Source organism: Cryptotermes secundus, unplaced genomic scaffold (genome assembly GCF_002891405.2).
Source record: "Cryptotermes secundus unplaced genomic scaffold, Csec_1.0 scaffold868, whole genome shotgun sequence".
Classification (NCBI taxonomy): Eukaryota; Metazoa; Arthropoda; class Insecta; order Blattodea; family Kalotermitidae; genus Cryptotermes; species Cryptotermes secundus.
Genome location: NW_019745096.1, coordinates 96,668 through 115,489, shown reverse-complemented (window position 1 = coordinate 115,489; position 18,822 = coordinate 96,668). Strand labels below are relative to the sequence as shown.

Here is an 18,822-nt window from a genome sequence, read left to right as displayed (position 1 = left end):
TTTGTTGCGGGGGGGGGGGGAGTAGGTTCCCAGGCTTCGCCTTCGCGTCCTCTTAAGAAGGGCAGTGTGAAAGAGAAATCTTTCTGGGGTGGGGTGAGACTGAGTCCACTTGCCACGTCGGCCACTAGCCGGCGTCTTGTACCAGCCCCGGATGTTAGACGATGAGTGTAGAGCAATCGGTGCAATGAGAAGTGGTAGGGGAAACTACTCGGAGGAAACCTGCCGCAATGCCACTTCCTCCACCACGAGTCTCACATGACCTGACCAGGGATCAAACCCGGACAGCCACGGTGGGAAGACAGCTACTAACCGCTTGAACTATGGCACGGCCCTCAACATGTTAGGATGGTTAGAAGTAGTGGCTTTAAACAGGCGTCGCCGCGTTTTGATTTTCTGAATTAATATGGAACTGCATAAAAGGTAAAGCTATCCCTGTAACAGGCAGTGAAGGCCCGCAGGGTTGTGAGACGCCGAGGCTCCAACATTTTCTAGACAATCGGCTCATAGATGGCAGTGAGGTTGTCAGCCTTACGCGCCGGACGCCCTTTACCCCACAGGAAGATTCCTGGTGCTGATTTCTGTTAGAGGCTCAGTCGACTCCAAGGCCATAGTGCGGCTGGAAGGATTAGGTCAATTGAAAAAATCCACCTCATCGGGATTCGATCATGCGACCTTCCGGCTTGCAGCATAGTGCCTCAACCAACTGCGCTACCGCGTGTCTTTCATTTAACGTCATACAACTGCATTTTATATCAAGATTACTAACACACTGGTTACCGACAGTTTGTGTCACGTATAGAACAAGAAGTTCTGGGAAGAACTAATCATCTGCTTTCCTTGATACGACACGGACCTCATAGGAAGCAAGAAATGAGATAGACAGACAGGGAGAGAGAGAGAGAGAGAGCACTTAGGCTTCATAAAGGCCGCGCCATAGCTCAAGTGGTTAGTCGCTGGCTTCCCACCGCGGCGGCCCGGGTCTGGTCAAGTGGGATTTGTGGTGGACAAAGTAACGCTTGGGCAGGTTTTCTCCGAGTACTTCGGTTTCCCCTGCCAATCTTCATTCCACCAATTGCTCCACAATCACCCTCACATATCATCTGGGGCTGGTACAGTAGGCCAGAAGTGGCCGCAGTACAAGGGACTTAGTCCCACCCCACTAGCAATAAAAATAATAAAAATAATAGGCTTAATAAACTTTTTTTTTAAATGAGGAGCGTGGACTAAGAAGAACATGATATGCCTCGAAGAGAGGACCCGGCTGGCCGCTCAGAAACTGAATGTGTACGGACAGAGCAGGAAGCACGGAACACAGATATGTGTTTGTGTCCAAGCCGGACAGCTCAACGGTTCGCGTGATTACACTAATTGATTCCCATCCTGTTCTCACAGAGCACCTGTCAACAATGTCGCATTCCTGAGCCTTCTGTTGCCTCACAAAGACCGCCGCCGTCAGGTTTCGGCCCGTCACACCCCAACCGCCTTCGTACTGTTTATTTTATTGCATACTTACATACCGTCCCTGTTTTGTCTACATTATTAATAATGACAACCTAATATGCAACTAGCATAAACTAACCATCAATTTCCATGCAGCTGAATCATTCTTGAGAAGCTAGTAGTGGCTCAACGACGGAAGATATTCCCAGCATTTTATGAATGTCAAAGGTTCGTAACCGTGTCACATGAACCCGCTACATCTCCCTATCCTGAGCCAGATGAATCCAGTCCACATCCTCACATCCTATTTCCTTAAGATCCATTTTAATATCATCCTCGCATCTACCACTAGATCTTTCTACTAGTCTCCTTCTCTCAGGGTTTCCCTTAAAAGTTTGTACGTCTATCTCATGGATCATTCATGCTCCTTCATAATGTACTGGCGTAGTTGTCTCTGGCACTGTGCTACAAGCCGGAAGATCGTGGGTTCCATTCCCGATGGAGTCACTGCATTTTTCAATTTATCTAATGCTTCCACACGCGCTATGGCCCTGGGGTCGACTCAGCCTCTAACAGAAATGAGTACCAGGAATCTTCCTGGAAGTAAAGGGCGGCCGGCGCATAAGGCTGACAGCCTCACCGCCATCTGTGAGCGGATTTCTAAAAAATGTGGGAGCCTCGACGTCTCACAACCCTATGGGCCTACACGGTCTGTTACAGGGACAGCTTTACTTTTACTTTTTTCTAATATAGACCGTCTAAAACGGCTTAGTCGATAATGATTCAGATTTCTGTCATGGAACTACGCGGTTCAAATCTCTGTCAAGACACCCATAATCCTGACCCAGAATTTTCGTGATTTTTCCTAAGTTTCTCCTAGGGACTTGTGAGGTATGTCCTTGGGATGGGTTATGGCTGCTTCTCCCCGTATCCCTTCCAATTCATTGTTCATTAGTGAATGAACGATTCGATGCTGTGTAATGTACGTTACTGCCTGTACGTTTAAATAAATCACAAACAAGAACACAAAATTCGAGGTTCTAACAGCGGTGAATGTGAATACTAATACATTCTGGCATGTGACTCTGTGCAGTCTTGTAGAAGCTTGCCGATATTTCTGAGTTATACCCGTATGTCACCTCCATCTTCACGACAATATTCCTTTGTACGATACGAACAGAATAGAAAACATTTTTACCTAGTCGTTGATGTGAGAGATTTATGAAGTACGCTGTTGAGTTGGATTCAGGTGCCAAGTTTTGTAAAGATTTGTTGAGGCATTAAAAAATAATAGTGGAGGGACACACAGACACACACAGACAACACTGTACTCAAGTAAATCTACTCTCATTTCTTTTAAAATAAGGAAAATTTAAAATGCTGCGGACCACATGTTGACAAACACAGTAGATGTCGGACTGTTTAAGCAGAGGAGGCATCTTAATTGGACTAGAAAACACCTGATCGGCCATGAGGTTGGTAACACTGACACCTGATGACGAGTCCATTAGATGGGCACTTAGGTACGCCTTTGTTGCGGCTAATGCATCTGATAGTATCTGACCGCGTATAAATATTGTTCCATTGATCCTTCACTCAGCTTGTAAGGAATCTGTAAGCTTCCAATCGAAATATTCTATAGAATTCGCTTCCACAAACTCTTTCTTTTGTCCGATGGAACGTTCTGCCCGGAGAAACACTGATGAATCCGCAAATAGAGCTAAAAGTCTCAAGACATGAGGGCATGTTACACCCTCAGCCGGTTGGCATAAGAGTAACGTTCCAGATATCAACAATCGGAGGGTTCTCGTTTCGAATCTCGGGCAGAACACGAGCAAATGTTGGGAATGTATCTCTGTTAACACACCGCCGCTTCTTTCCGCGTCCTTTTATAACAACACGTGACTGTGAGTACAGACGGGGTTTGGATTTTAACTGGATTTACTGGACACTTACAGAACGTAACTACAAATAACTAAGACAGTTTTACTGAGTTACGCACTCCAAATATCACTGTAACTCCAGCACCTGTAACGTCTTCTCAATCTTTACTAGCCGTTGCTTGGTAGCGGCTTCCAATGAATGACGTTCCCCTTCCTCTGGGTTCCCGAACTCTACCAGGTCTCAGCTACCAGCTTCTCACTTCTCACAAGTTCTGCTCTCAATGCAGTCAGTTGTTCTTGGCGAAACCCCTTGAGACTCACGACCAGTAATTTTATTTTTCAACTGAACCCTTGCAGTCATAGTCCTTATGTAATGTCTTTTCTGAGGAGAAGATGGGTTTTTCTCTTGTGATTATAATTGGACTTTCGTCAAGTGTACGTATCGCACTTAAAGCAAGTTACTGAAAATTCTTCCAAGTTCTTTCAGCACAGGCTTTGCAAAGTACATGATGCCAATATTATGTATCTTATGCTACAACAACTTAGTCACTTTAACTTTAACTTAACAGCAGCCAAGTTTAAGACTTCTGGCCCTTTTATAACCGTTGCACGGACCGCATATAAAAAGTATCTTGAATTATTGCGTGTTCTCTCTTTAGCCGGGAAAGCAACGTATCCACAGAACTGTTTCCTAGTCACGGCTATTGCTTTGTCGCATCTTTACACAGCCATGGGTCTACATGTCACAAAAATGTATTGTTCATATATTATTCTCCCTCATGACGCAATATGTTCTGGATCCTGGCACCGCTGGTAGATCACGAAAAAATAAAGTGCTTTATAACGTGAGAATGTAGGAATAAAGAACAAATAATCACTCTATGTACACATACGCCTTCATATTGTGGTCTTTTGTGTTAAGACACCCTGTAATCTTGTAGGCAGATACCGACGTTTCGAAAAAATATTCTACCACCTTGAAAATAACAAGAAAACTCTCAAACAGCAGAAAATTATTGAATGCTTAATGAAGAATAGGCCCAGATATTTATATATGTGATTTATTTATCGACGTTCTCAGAAGTTCAGAACGTGTAGCGTCGAATGGCAGGAGGATTAGTGAGAAATGAATTGTAAGGGGACATGGAAGGAAACGTCGTGGCCTATTTTGAAGTGTTATTCCACTCGTGTACCTGCAGGGACTGAAAATAAAACGAAAAATCGTATTCAGTTTAGTCGATACCACGGAAGAGTTTCGAACCAAGAACCTCCCACCCCTAATACAAGTCAGTAGCTTTACCGCTTGAGCCATTTTGCTCCGTCTTTAAACCATCAGTAAACGTGATTACTCTGAAGAAGTAGGCAGTATATGCATTCGAAATATTGACATTCGCCAGGAAGGTACCAGTCATCACCACGGAGACTGCAGGCTACTTAAAGGCGAAGCTGCCCCGTGCTTAACTACGTCAAGAGGATGTATGGGGGAGTGGATATATAGATCCACGTTTTCTTGGAGATGAGTAGTCAGTTTCACGCCACGGTCGCTTTACCCTCGGTTCCCATTGGATAAGAAGCTGGGACTCGAACTCCGACCCATCGGTCGTCCAGCCCGTTGCCAGTCGCTATACCGACTGAGCTGTCCCGGCTCCCTGCTGGCTTCTTGCTCACTACTTCTTTAACATATCTTCATCTCTGAAGAAGGATACACTACGTTCCTCCGAAACGTCGGTCATCTTCAACTTGGTTAATCGGCTTCAGGTCTCAGAAGATTCTGGTTTCGTTAGTTGATTTTTTTTAGATAACCGCTTTGTTTGTTTCCTAGATAACGTGACTGGACTTGAAACCGAAACAGTCTATAGACCAAGAGATTGGACTGCATCTCTTCCGTTGCAGCTGGTGCGAATGACAACAGACAAACGACTGACGCTGCCCACGAAACTAGCCGATAACAAAGCCAGCTGACACATTACGAATGCGGCCACTCCATCACTCTGCAGGTTCCGGGCAGAACTAATCGAGAATGCTCTCTGTGACCCCCACTGTCTCCGTAACTCTCTCCGAGACCGCCCAGCGATTCTGATAGCCGGGCACCGAACCCTGCACCTTTAAACTAGCCATATTATTTATGTATAGTTAATTTAACTAACTCAATGGAAGCAAGCAAATAATCTCTTAGCCATTCAAGAAATTCTCAGAATTCTCAGTTTCGTTACCGTGCTCACAAGAGCCCGCCTTCAATAGGTCGGAGACCTTCCTCAGAAGCGAGCAGTTGCTCATCTACCCAAGGAATTCACTCATTCACTCACTCATGTAGCTGAGCCCTTCTTGAGAAGCCGCCAGTTGTGCAGCCCTCAAGAACTTCCCAGCATTTTATGGAACCCGAAGGTTCACAAGAGTCCTCCAGCGGTCCCTATCCTGAGCCACATCAATCCATACCATCCCATCCGATCTCTCTGAGATCAATTTTAATATTGTCCACCCACCTACACCTTGGTCTTTCAAGTGGTCTCCTTCCTTCCTGCCTTCCCACCAATATCCTATACGCATTTCTCCTCTCCCCCAAGGAATTACTATCATTATATAGAACCAGAAAGTTCACTGCCATGCTCACAAAAGCCCACATCACCTAATTCCATGGAGCGCAGATCTTTTTGAGAAGCGAGCGGTTTCTCAGTCACTAAAACAATTTATGGAACCCAAACCTTATCATATTCATATGAGCCTGAAATTTGTCCCTGTCGTGAGCCAGATGAATCCAGTCCACACGCTCTCCTTCCATGCTGTTTCTCTAATACTCATTTTCCTTCGCTTAAGCCGTTCCAAGGAATCCTTCTAAGTAGGAGACCTTCTGTGTGGTGGAATGCTACGGTGAGAAGCCTTTAGCCCCACGCCGATCACCCAACCTAGAGGACTATCCCTTATCGGCTATCCACAGGTATCGTCCATATCTGGAATTCATTTCTTCCGGCGACATCATGAGGATGTGCAGTGCCGAGGTAACAAAGGACACACTTAACACGGATTTGCTGAAGGACATTGTCAACAGATCAGCCTATATAGCGCCAAATAATAGGACGACAAGGGAGTAATGAATTTGAAAGAATGTGAAATGCAGCATACATGACATAATCTGAGATGATATCTCTACAGAAAACTGGAGGAAGTGAAGAAAACCACGGAAACTTCTAGTAACTTTACGTTCCTTTTAGTTGGTTGGAAATTTATTGGTTCTCTTTTGTCAGCACTAGCTGCTAGTTGCTAACCCTTCATGAATCTGAAATGAAGAAGATTAGGTCTTTCAACTTGAAGTAAATTTATCGTTACGTTTAATTATACACTCTCCCATGAAGACGTATGGAGGAGAGGAAGCATAGCTCCACGCATTCTTAACTTAGGCGTTGTAAGGAGGTAGGTGGTCAGCCCTGGTCGCATTCGGTATGAAGCTGGTAGGGTCAAAGAGCCGGTATGGGAACTGTATAGAATAGAATAAATATTTCTTGCCCCTCCCGGGAATAGAACTCCTATCCTTAGCCTTGCAGCCCATAGACTGGCCTCTACACTGGCACTTACAGATCCCACTATGCTCTTTATACATCTCTTAAGCAGAAGCTAATTATTGCAGCGAAAAAAAAATTAGGTGATTAGGCAGTATTGAAGTGTCTGATTGGACAGTCTGAAAGGTCTCCCCGCTGGGGCAGTTGCTCGTGGTAACACGGTTTAATCGGCTTGAATTACAACAGCATGAAAAACCTGAACTGTGCAGCAGTAGAGACATATAACCAGACTGTATATATTATGAAGCTGCGACAGCTCAGACACGCAGAAACAATCCAGATTTGCATTTGCGGACAGAATTTTCCGACGCATGCGCAGGCCGCTTCACGCTACCACTTCATTACAGCGATTTTGGTAAGCGCGACACGTAACGGCTACTAATGTTGTCAACCACTGCGCCTTCTTTGGCTGTGTTTATTTTATTTTTGTTAACTTCCATGCGAGAATAATTAAAAAATCGATTAATTTTGACAGTCCTAAATCAGAGTTCAATTATGCAAGCTGATGATAAGTAAATAATTTATTTGTAGCGATCTGGAAGGACGTGGTCTTTTCCTAATTGAGGTACTATCCCGGCGGTTTTCTAGAGGGACTAAAGAAGACCACGCAATACCTCATTAAGGAGAGTCGGGGTCGCGGCCAGAATTCGAATCGAGCACCTCCCAGTTACAAGTCTAGAGCATCACCGCTAGACCTATCTGGTTGGTAAAACCACTACATGTTTCGACCATTTTTTGCCATCCTCATGTGGTAGATACTGTAGAGTGCCGTATTAATAAATTGCCATAATATTCTTATAGTTTGATTATGTCAAGGAGGATGAGATGGGCAGGGAATGTAGCACTCATGGGGGAGAAGAAGAATGAACATAGAATTCTGGCGGAAAAGCCACTTGGAAAGACACTACTGGGAAGACTCAGACATAGGTAGGTGGGTAGTAAAACAAGAAGTTATGGGAAAAACTAATCGCGTACTTTCCTTTCGCACGACACGGACCGGATAGAAAACGACGCGTCCAACAATACTTCTATTGTTGAATGTGTATTCATTGCCGCAGAAAAGTTTTTACCGAACCGTTGCCTAGCAACGAAAAGGGGATACAAACACAGAGACAATAAGGTGATCTCATAAGCTTACTTTTATTTCTCAAAATAGGGAAAATGGGCTAAGATAGGATGGTATGGACTGGATTCATCTGGCTCAGGCTAGAGACCTGTGGAAGGCTCTTGTGAACACAGTGATGAAACTTTTGGGTTCCATAACATGTTGGGAACTAACTGAGTAGCTGGCCGTTCACGGTAGCCGAGCGGTCTAAGGCATGTACTGTCTTCGGTCGCTTGGAAACCGGGATCGTGGGTTCGAATTCTACACAAGGCATGGATGTTTAGTTTGTGTGTGTGCGTTTTTCTGTGTTTGTGTACAGGTAGAGGCCTTGCGACGAGCTGATCACCCGCCCAAGGAGTCCTACCGAATGCGTAAGATCTAGAAAAACCGAAGTGAACGGAGTAGTTCGTGGAGGTAGGCCTAGGCCCACTGGGGCTGTAGTGGCAAGGGGAAAAAAAAATTGAGTAGCTGAGCGACTGGCAGCTTCTCAGGAAGCAGGTTATTTTTTGAGATGGGTCCAGTTTCGCTTGTTTACGCCTCTGACACTGAAATGCCTAGGCTAAACTGTTACCGCATTTGTATCCGGTTTGCAGAGGGACGAGGCGTATGGGTAGTTAGACTAAGCTGGTCTCCTGTCCCCCGTATCTTCAGGGCGTTGTATCGCTCTTGCGCGCAGAAGGCTACCCGCTTGTTTGGAGTCCGAACACGGTTTTATGTGCCTGCAGTTTTATTAATTGAGTTTACAAGTGTTGAAACATCCAGCAGCGATGCCGCGTCTAGGGGGCCAGAAACTCGTTGCATGGCTGTTTTCTTTGCAGGGGGCCTTCAAGATGTAATTTTTACTTTCTTGGCAACTCTCGACTCTTGGAAGCAATAGTCACGTGACAGAGATAATTGTGGGATCAGTAACATCGCTTTAGTTGCTTGTTTGTATGTGTTCTGAGCGCGACTTGCGTCAACTTGACGTAGAGCGGTGAGGTTGCATATGTCCTCATATTTCATGCACAGAGCTGTATCTTATAAATAAAAGTAAAGCTATCCCTGTAACAGGATTTGGAAGCCCATATTTTTTAGACAGTCGGCTCACAGATGGAGGTGAGGTCAGCCTCAAGCGACGGCCGTCCTTTAGGCCCCCAAGGAAAATTCCTGGTACTCATTTCTGTTATAGACTGAGTCAACCCCTGGGTCATAGTGCGGCTGGAAGGATTAGGTTAACTGAAAAATCGAATGACCTCATCGGGAATCGAACCCGCGACCTTCCGGCTTGTAGCATAGTCCCTCAACCAACTATGCTACCGCGTGTCCCAAATTATATTTTATTATATGTATATATATTTATTTATTGAGCCGGTATATAGGCGGGCTATGGGCTGAATGACTGGAGTTCGATCCCCGGCAAAGACAAATGATTTTTCTCTTCTCTACAGCGTCCGGACCGGTTCTGGGTCCCACCCAGCTTCCTGTCCAGTGGGTGTCGTGGGATCTTCCGCCTGAGGTAAATCGGCCGGGGGCGTGACGCTAACCACTTACCTCCAAATACTGCCCAGTACATTAACACGTGGATCTATACATCCACTCCCCCATACGCCTGCATGACGTAGTGCTTAATTTGTTAAGCACAGGAACAACTTTACGTAAAACATCAACATGGAGCACGGAGTTCCCAGAGTAGGGTCTTTATAATTACCACAGAGTTTGTTTAAAGCCGCTGTATCAACTGATAAAGCCTTTAAAGATAACGACTCATATTGCTGCTTACTTCTTGCTTGTTTTTTTTTTTGCTTAACATATATTCAACCCTGATGATGGAGGCAGTACTTTTCTCCGAAACATCACTGAACTTCCACCGCACTTATATACATACACACACATATTAGTCACCGCTGTGAGAACCTCACATCAGCTTATGAATTCTGGTTCTGACTGATATAACGAGAAGCAGTCGTGGCCTATTTAAGGCGCTATCCTACAATATAAGGTGAAAATGTCAAATTATCCATGAGACGAATCAGTTAAGCACCAGGCCGTGAAGACGTATGGGGGGAGTGCTTGTATAGCTCCATCATTCTTGACCTTGGCACTAGGTGGAGGTGTGCGGTCAGTTTCACTCCCTGGCCGTTTTAAGCTCAGGAAATAGCCACCGGTAAATCATTAGATAAGAGGTTGTGTGGGCCCCAGAGTCGTTCTGACCACCGTGGGAATCGAATCCCGACAGTCCAGCCCGTAGCCCGTCGTTATATCGACTGAGCCGTCGCAGCTGGAGCCGTAGCCATTAACTCCGCTACTTTTAATTGAACCCCTGCAGTCGTCATTGAGTTTTGTTCCACATCAGTTGAAGTTTCTCTCTAGAAAGCAGAGTTACGTTACAAGCTCTGCAGCTGCTCAAGAACTTCCCAGCATTTTATGGAACCCGAAGGTTCATTACCGTGTTCACAAGAGCCCTCCACTGGTCCCTATCCTGAGCCAGATCAATCCAGTCCACTGCATTCTATCTAAGATCCATTTGAATAATATGCACCAAGCTACATCTTGGTATTCCCAGTGGTCTATTTCCTTCTGGTTTTCTCACCAATATCCCATATGCATTCCTATTCTCACCCATTCATGCTACATGCCCTGCCCACCTCATCCTCCTTGACTTGATCATTCTAATTATACTTGGAGAAGAGTACAAGTTATGAAGCTCCTCATTATGCAGTTTGCTGCAACCTCCTGTCACTTCATCCCTCTTCGGTACAAATATTCTCCTCAACACCCTGCTCTCAAACACCCTCAGTCTATGTTCCTCCCTTAATGTCAGAGACCAAGTTTCACAACCATACAGAACCACAGGCAAAGTTACAGTTTTGTGCAGTCTAATTTTGAATGCTTCTACACGGCAGACGAGAAGACAAAAGGTTCTGGGCTGAAAAGCGAGACGTGACGCTGGAGAGACAGGTATGACCTCCCTATTAGTCCTTCAGTTTGTTAATTGAGAGGCAACGAACATTTAGCAGTTGGAAGTGGGGCGCTACAAACAGCCGAGTCATGAGCAAACTTCCCATACGACCGTCTTGCTGTTCTGGAAGCTTTCCCTCTCATAATGAAGCCCGTAAACGTCTGTGACGTTATTTCCTCTTAAATTGGCTACTACATAAAAATTATAGTAAAACAAGAATTCTTTTATTCATGAAGTGTCGCGCAGGCGCAGTTTAGAGCTGTTTTCATATGGTAACGAGCAGCAAACCTGGTTTGTGTACCAGATGCTGTCTCTTGTACCACAGAATAATTTCGTGTAGAATTATCATCTTTGCTTTGCCGTCTAAACATTTAAGTTTATCTCTGTATTTTAAATATGGGTCAGGATAGTAGGTATAGCGATGTGCTACGGGCTGGACGGCCTGAGTTTGATTCCCAGCAAGGGAAATGATTTTTCTCTTCTCCGCAACATTCAGACCTGTTCTGTAACTGACTGTGACTTAGTCGGTGCGTTGCTTAATTTGCTAGGTAGGCCGTTAAATAATAAGTCATAGTACTTAACCAATAAGTTGTATTACGTTAGGTGGACATTTACTTAAATAACCCACAATTAAGCCGGTCACGGTAGCCGAGCGGTGTAAGGCATGAACTGTCTGCACTCGCTCAGAAGCCGGGAACGGGAGTTCGAATCGCACTCAGGGCATGAATGTTCAGTGTTTTGTGTATGTGTGTTTTTCTGTGTTTGTGTACAGGTAGAGGCCTTTGAGCCCTTCTTGAGGAGAAGCCAACTCTGAAGCTACTCAAGAATTTCCTAGAATTTTATGGAGCCCGAAGGTTCATTACCGTGTTCACAAAAGCCCTCCACTGGTCCCTATCCTGAGACAGATCAATCCAATCCATACCATCCCATCCTATCTCTCTAAGATCCATTTTAATATTGTCCACCCACCTACGCCTTGGTCTTCCCAGTGGTCTCCACAGAGCACTGTAACATATATGTATTTACACTCTGTATAGCGTCGGTTTATAGTATGATTGGCGGTGTCTGGACGGAGATTCAAACTGAGTACCTCGTGAATTCGAGCCTCGAGAGTTACCGCTACGCTAATCTGTCTGTCCGAGTGGCAAACATTTATCGCTCCGTTCTGAGCGCACCTGGCCTCTACAATTTGTTGGGGGGTACAGGATAAATCCAAGAGGAAAGGATGGACGATTGTTTAATTTATGGCTGTAAAACACGCAGAGATGCACCTCCCCTCGCGAGCGGGGGGCTCACACATTCCATAGCCTCTGACCCCGAGACCCCGCCGCCGTTCCAGGGATATCGGAAGAAGAAGAAGATGCTAGCTGGATTCAGTCTCACGTGACTGTCTTCTCCGACGCCGTGCTTATGGGTAACATGACGACGCTTCCAATGTAACCTGACAGTCGAATGTTAACTAGTCAAGGAGGATGAGGTGGGCAGGGCATGTAACACGAATGGGAGAGAATAGGAATGCATATGGGATATTGGTGGGAAAGCCAGAAGGAAGGAAGGAGACCACTGGGAAGACCAAGGCGTAGGAGGGTGGACAATATTAAAATAGATCTTAGAGAGATAGAATGGGATGGGATGGATTGGATTGATCTGGCTCAGGATAGAGACCAGTGGAGGGTTCTTGTGAATACGGTAATGAACCTTCGGGTTCCATAAAACGCTGGGAAATTCTTGAGTATCTGCACAATTGGCGGCTCTTCAAGAAGGGCTCAGCTCCATGAGTGAGTGAGTGAGTGAGTGAGTGAGTGAGTGAGTGAGTGAATGAGTGAGTGAGTAAGCAAGTCGAATGTTAACTATAATCGCTGAATGGTGAATTGGATAGAATCTGGAAGGAAACTGCAGTAGCCTCGTCAAGATATTATCCCGGAATTTGCATGGAAGGACTGAGGAATACAACGAACCACATTAGTCAAGATAGCAGCTGTCATGATCTGGCTTCGAACGGAACACTTCCCAGAAACATATCTAACGCGTTATCTCTATAGGCCAACACTGTCGGTGTCTGGCAAATAATGTCGTGTAGCCTGGTAACCATAGTTACCAGGTTTGGTCTCATTGACAGGAGATAAACAGTAAAGATAAAAATGTGTCCTTATGCTTAATTAATCACCACGGCATGAAAACGTACTGGAGAGTGGAGGTGTAGCTCCAAGTATTCCTATCCTGGTCGCTAGATAGACGTGAGTGGTTAACTTCACGCCTCGGCCGCTTTGTTCCAATTCGATAGGCCGCTGGCTTGGTCCCAGAGCCGGTCTCGATTTGAGAAGAGAAACATCTTTTTCCTCTCCCGAGAATTGAGCTGTGGCCGTCCAGATTGTAACCTAGTCACTAAACAAACAAACAAAAAACATACTGCGTGGCCTTTAGTTCTCAAGCGAACTATACCGACCGAGCGACCGCCGCTTGTCGACGAAGTTAGTGCCAACTTTAGCGGATAGAGAGTGTCGCGTGGTCAACGCAACGGATCCCAACGGCCGTTAATTTCGGATTTCTAGACCGGAGCCGCTAGTTCCTCGAAATAGCTCCTCATTTATCCAAACGAGGCTGAGTGGACCCCGTTCAAGACCCACTACTTATCAGAAAATCTTTTAGCGCCGGGAATCGAACCCGGGACCTTCGGATCCGTAGTCAGGAACTCTGACCACTAAGCCAGAGAGGCGATTTTTCTTAGGCAACGGCACAGTATAAATGTTACCGCGGCAACGGATACACACGCAACGAAAATAGAATTATTCGACGCATCGTTTTCTATGCGGTCCGCGTCGCTGTTGTTTGTTTCAAATCTCAAGGGATTCGGGTGGCCGAACCTGTCAGTGGTTTCACTAGTTCGGATTATCGGCACTCTATTGTATATGTATACTATATGTACGTATATACATAGGATATATGCTCTCTCACAAACGCTTGTATACATTGAAGAAAATGTATGTATGTAACTAGAGGTTTGTAATGTTTTATTTTGTTCCGTAATAGTTCTCATGCTCCTTTGATCTGGACTGAAAGTACAATCGATTGTGTGCCCGTTTCGTGTTTCTCGATTCTGTTCGATAGTTTCTTTTTTAACTTCACTTCATTTCGATACTTTGTGTACGTCACTGGACAAGTTCTGTGAATGTCAGTCTTGTTTCAGTGCATATAAACTGAATAGTGTTGTGCCCATAGACGAAATGTTTTAGAAGCGGTGAATGTATTATTCATTTCTCTTTGGAAGTTCTGTTCACGGTAATCAGAAGGCTTCGTGACCGCACTTACTGTTCTCAAGCTCATGAATAATTGGTCCTGTATTTAGGGGATGATATTCTGTTTGTTTTGCGGTGGTGTAGTGGCGACTATCGATTGGGGGAGCAGGGCTGCCACAACACCCGTTTTCTTTAGCCTAAATTTGGAAGAAATATGTTTGTGGCGAATTCTCTGTTACTGCCTCTAGATAGAATAAAGGCTGCTATACAAAAAAACAACTCCGTGGTTTTAGTCCGCAAGCGAACTATACCGACCTTGCGACCTGGGTACAGATCCAGAGGTCCGGGTTCGATTACCGGCGCTACCGGATTATTTTCCTAAGAAGTAGTGGGTCTGGAACAGGTTCCACTCAGCCTCGTGATGATAATTGAGAAGCTATTTCAAGGAAATAGCGGCTCCCGTCTAGAAAACCGAAATTAACGGCCGTGGGTATCCGTTGCGCTGACCAGACGACGCCCTCTATCCGCTAAAGTTGGCACTAGGCTACTATACACAATCTTTAATTATCTTGAAACTCGTGAGTGAAGGTAAAGCTATCCCTGTAACAGGCCGTGGAGGCACATAGGGTTGTGAGACGTCGAGGCTCCCATATTTTCTAGGAAATTGGCTCGCAGATGGCGGTGAGGTTGTCGGCCTTACGCGCCGGCCGCCCTTTCCCCCCCCCCCCAGGAAGATTCCTGGTACTCATTTCTCATAGAGGCTGAGTCGACCCCAGGGCCATAGTGCAGCTGGAAAGATTAGGTCAATTGAAAATGTTGCCCCATCCAGCCTCAAATCTAATGGGCACCGGGGGCTCTTTCCCAGGGGGTAAAATTCGGATTTTCAGCCATAGTGAGTCACATTCTTCTTCATAAGGCTCGACAGCTTTGGCCTTCCAAATGCCTCTGTCCTGTGTGGGAGTTGTCCACTTATAAGTTCCTGTATCCTTTAAGTCTTCGCTTACGTCATCTTTCCATCTAACCTTAGGTCGGCGTGTTCGTCGAGCCTCCATTCCTGAGTCGGGTTGTGTAAGACCATGGATATAGTTTCCCATAAGTCCCACAGACAGTTTTACAATTCTGCGTAGGAGATTTTTCAGTAAGCGTTGTCTACCAATCCCGATTGTCAGTCATAGTGACCAATGAAAGAACTGGTTTTTACGTGTATTAGGCCATACCTGGCCTTTTCCATGTATCCTATGAAAAAAGTCACACATTTTACTGAAGTCGGATAATGAGGGACTTGCACCCAGAGGTCAGATGCCTCCATTTTGCTTTCTTCCGCTACTTTTGCCTTTGCTCCGCATATGAACAGCACAAAGACCACTGCTTGCACGTATGATAGCTTACAGAGAGCATCGGGGGCCCCCGGTAGCGTAGTTGGTTGAGGCACTATGCTACAAGCCGGAAGGTCGCGGGTTCAAGTTCCGATAAGGTCATTGGATTTTTTTTTTCAATTTACCTAATCCCTCCAGCCGCACTGTGTCCCTGGGGTCGACTCAGCCTGTAACAGAAATGAGTACCAGGAATCTTCCTGCGGGAAAAAGGTGGCCGGCGCGTAAGGCTGACAATCTCACTGCCATCTTTGAGCCGATTGTCTAAAAAATGTGGGAACCTCGACGTCTCACAACCCTATGGGCCTCCATGGCCTGTTACAGGGATAGCTTTACTTTTGCTTTCACTTTTATTCCCAGAAATTACTGGGGATTCTCAGCTGGTATTTTCTTTCGAATCGTCACAAAAATGGTAACATTTACATGTGTACGCTTATCAGAGACCTTGTTTATTGAGAACCGTTCTTATCTTCCGTAATATATTAAGGACACTTTACTTAAAACATGTCTAAGATAAAGGCAAAACTATCCGTGTAACAGGAAAAGACAGTGGACACCCATAGTGTTGTGAGACGTCAGGGCTCTTATATTATCAGGACAATCGTCTCACATGTGGCCTTGAGGTTGTCAGCCTTCCGCACCGGCCGCCCTTTACCCCCAGGAAGATCTCTTATATTCATTTATGTTAGAGGCGGGGGGCCGAGGGTCGAGGCCCGTAGGCCTTCTGGAAAAAATGAAGTGAATTGAAATTATGAATTACCTCATCGGGAATCGAACCCTTGACCTTCCGTCTTGTAGCATACCGCGTACCCCTTGTGCCAGATATCAAGAAACTCTTCTAAATAAGCATTTTTCATACAAATAAAAATACCTCAACAAGCGCACCACCCAAGTTATTGTTCAAGAGGGGGCCTCTAGAATTCGAGTCTCGGTAAGGTCATAAATTTTCTCTTCTCCACGTCCAGACCAGCTCTGGGGTCCACCCAACCTCCTATACTATGGTTACCGGGGGTAATGCGGCCGGGACGTGAAGGTGACCACTCACCTCCAACTAGTGCCGGGGTGAAGAAAATGTGGATCCATAAACCCACTCCCCCATACGCCTTCATGGTGTATTGCATAATTAGTAAAGCAGAGGGACAATTTTATCTTTGCCTTACCCATTAGAGAGGAGGCTGGGTGGGTCCCAGAGCCGAACTGGGGGTTGTGTAGAAGAGAAAATTCTTGACTCTAACGGGACTCGAACTCCGACTCCTCGGCCGTCCATCTCATAGCCTGTCTCTATACCGACTGAGCTGGAAAAGAATGAAGTGACTATTCAGAGTTATATAATCTGTCCAATTGATTTAGTATCGTTAAATTATCCAGAAATACTGACAACGTAATTTGTATTTTATATAATTTTTGATGTACATAATAGGCAGTTGTCCCTGTGCTTAATTAATTAAACACTATGCCATGAAGACGTATGGGGGACAGGATACATAGATCCACATTTTCTTGACCTCTTTACTACTTGGAATTTAGTGGTCAGCTTCACGTCCCTGCTGCATTATCCCCCGGAAAAAAGCCCCACAATACCAACTTGATATGAGGCTGGTGGGCCCCAGAGCGGGTCTGGTCTCTGTGAAGTTGGGGCAGATCTCTTGCCCCTGCCTAAACGGAACCCCAGCCCGTAGTCATAAGGTATGAAAATTTTGTCATTGGGGGAACAAAAATTTGTTTTTCCCCAAGTAACAAAATTTTTTGTTTCTCCCGACTTATCAAGATCGCTGTTCGTAATATTGAGCTGTCAGCAGATGCTGCTTTGAACCACGCTATGAAGTTACTGAACAAATTATTATTTTAAGAACGGCCTTTAGTTTTGTGCAATCAAGTTTGTCCAATTACGTATATCGATCTAATAAAAGTAAGATATTACATTATTCGTAGCTCATTGTAAACAGTCGTCCAAAGGGAACAACATAAACTGAGACCAGCCATTTGTAGTGCAGTGGTTAATATATGCAAACCTTCCAATTGTGTCAACATTAAAAGAACTTTTTATTTACCCCGCCGGTTATGCTTGTGTTCCGTTTGATTCTTAGAGTAAATCCTGATTATATTCCTAACAATACAAAGCAATTTCGCTTTACATTGGGGACGCAATATGTTTCCTTTGAGGTACGAACTGAAAGAGACCACTGGTAAGACCAAGGCGTAGGTTGGTGGACAATATTAAAATGGATCTTAGAGAGATAGGATGGGATGATATTGATTGGATTGATCTGGCTCAGAATAGGGACCAGTGGAGGGCTCTTATGAACACGGTAATGAACCTTCGGGTTCCATAAAATGCTGGGAAATTCTTGACTAAGTGCAGAATTGGCGGCTCCTCTAGAAGGACTCAGCTTCATGAGTAAGTAAGTAAGTAGAAACTAGAAATGTTCTCAGTATAGAATAAGGCGAATCCAAACATAGAAAATATGACGGTGTTCAAGCTTACGACCGTTCAAGTGACTAAGCTGCCGTTGTAGCATAAGATACGTAAGATGGGCATGATCTGCTCTGTAAAGCCTGTACTGACAGAGGACTTGCGTACAGTGCACAAGGAAGAATTTTCAGTAACGTGCTATGTGTGCCAAATATACACTTGACGAAAGGCCAAGCATGTTCATGAGAGAGGACCTCATCTTCTCGTCAGAGAGGATGTTACATAAGAACTGTGACAGCAAGTGTTCAGTTGCAAAAGAAAACACTGGCCATGGGTCTCAAGGATCTTGGCGCCAAGACGAAATGATTGCCTGTAAAACCCTCAACCGTAACGTAACTTCGACTCTTTTTCGTGGTCGCCGCCTAGCAACGGGTCTACATGCTATAATATAAATCCTTTGTCCCTGCTGGGAATCGAACCTCAGTCAGCAGTCCCTATCTATACCGACTGAGCTACCGCAACGCCACTTCCATCTAAAGCCGAGTATCCCAGCTACCGAATAAGTCTTCATGGCGCTGAGCTTGATTAAGAAAGCCTTTAGCTTAAATGAGGGTTGTAGGTGTGCGCCATACCGGCCCTTACACCAAGGTCATATTCGAGCTATTGTATGTCTGTCCCTTCCTGGTATAACCCTTGGAGCTATGGCTCTATATAAACCTTATCTCATGCGCTCTCTTCCCTGGTATTTTCTTTGCATCCATCTGTTCTCCGTCAGCTGTGAGATCTCTCCCTAAATCTTCCATCTATCTCAGTCCTGGCCCATCCTGGCGTCTCCCTCACGGGCTTACCCATTCAGTCAACTCTTCTGACTCGTGTACGA

General features: G+C 45.2%; 1 protein-coding gene across 1 annotated transcript in view; it reads left to right on the top strand.

Annotated features, from left to right (window-relative positions):
* LOC111874988 (methyltransferase-like protein 7A) overlaps positions 1-18,822 on the top strand; it is a 211,416-nt gene that overhangs the window by 113,825 nt on the left and 78,769 nt on the right. The gene's annotated exons all lie outside the window — the stretch shown is intronic.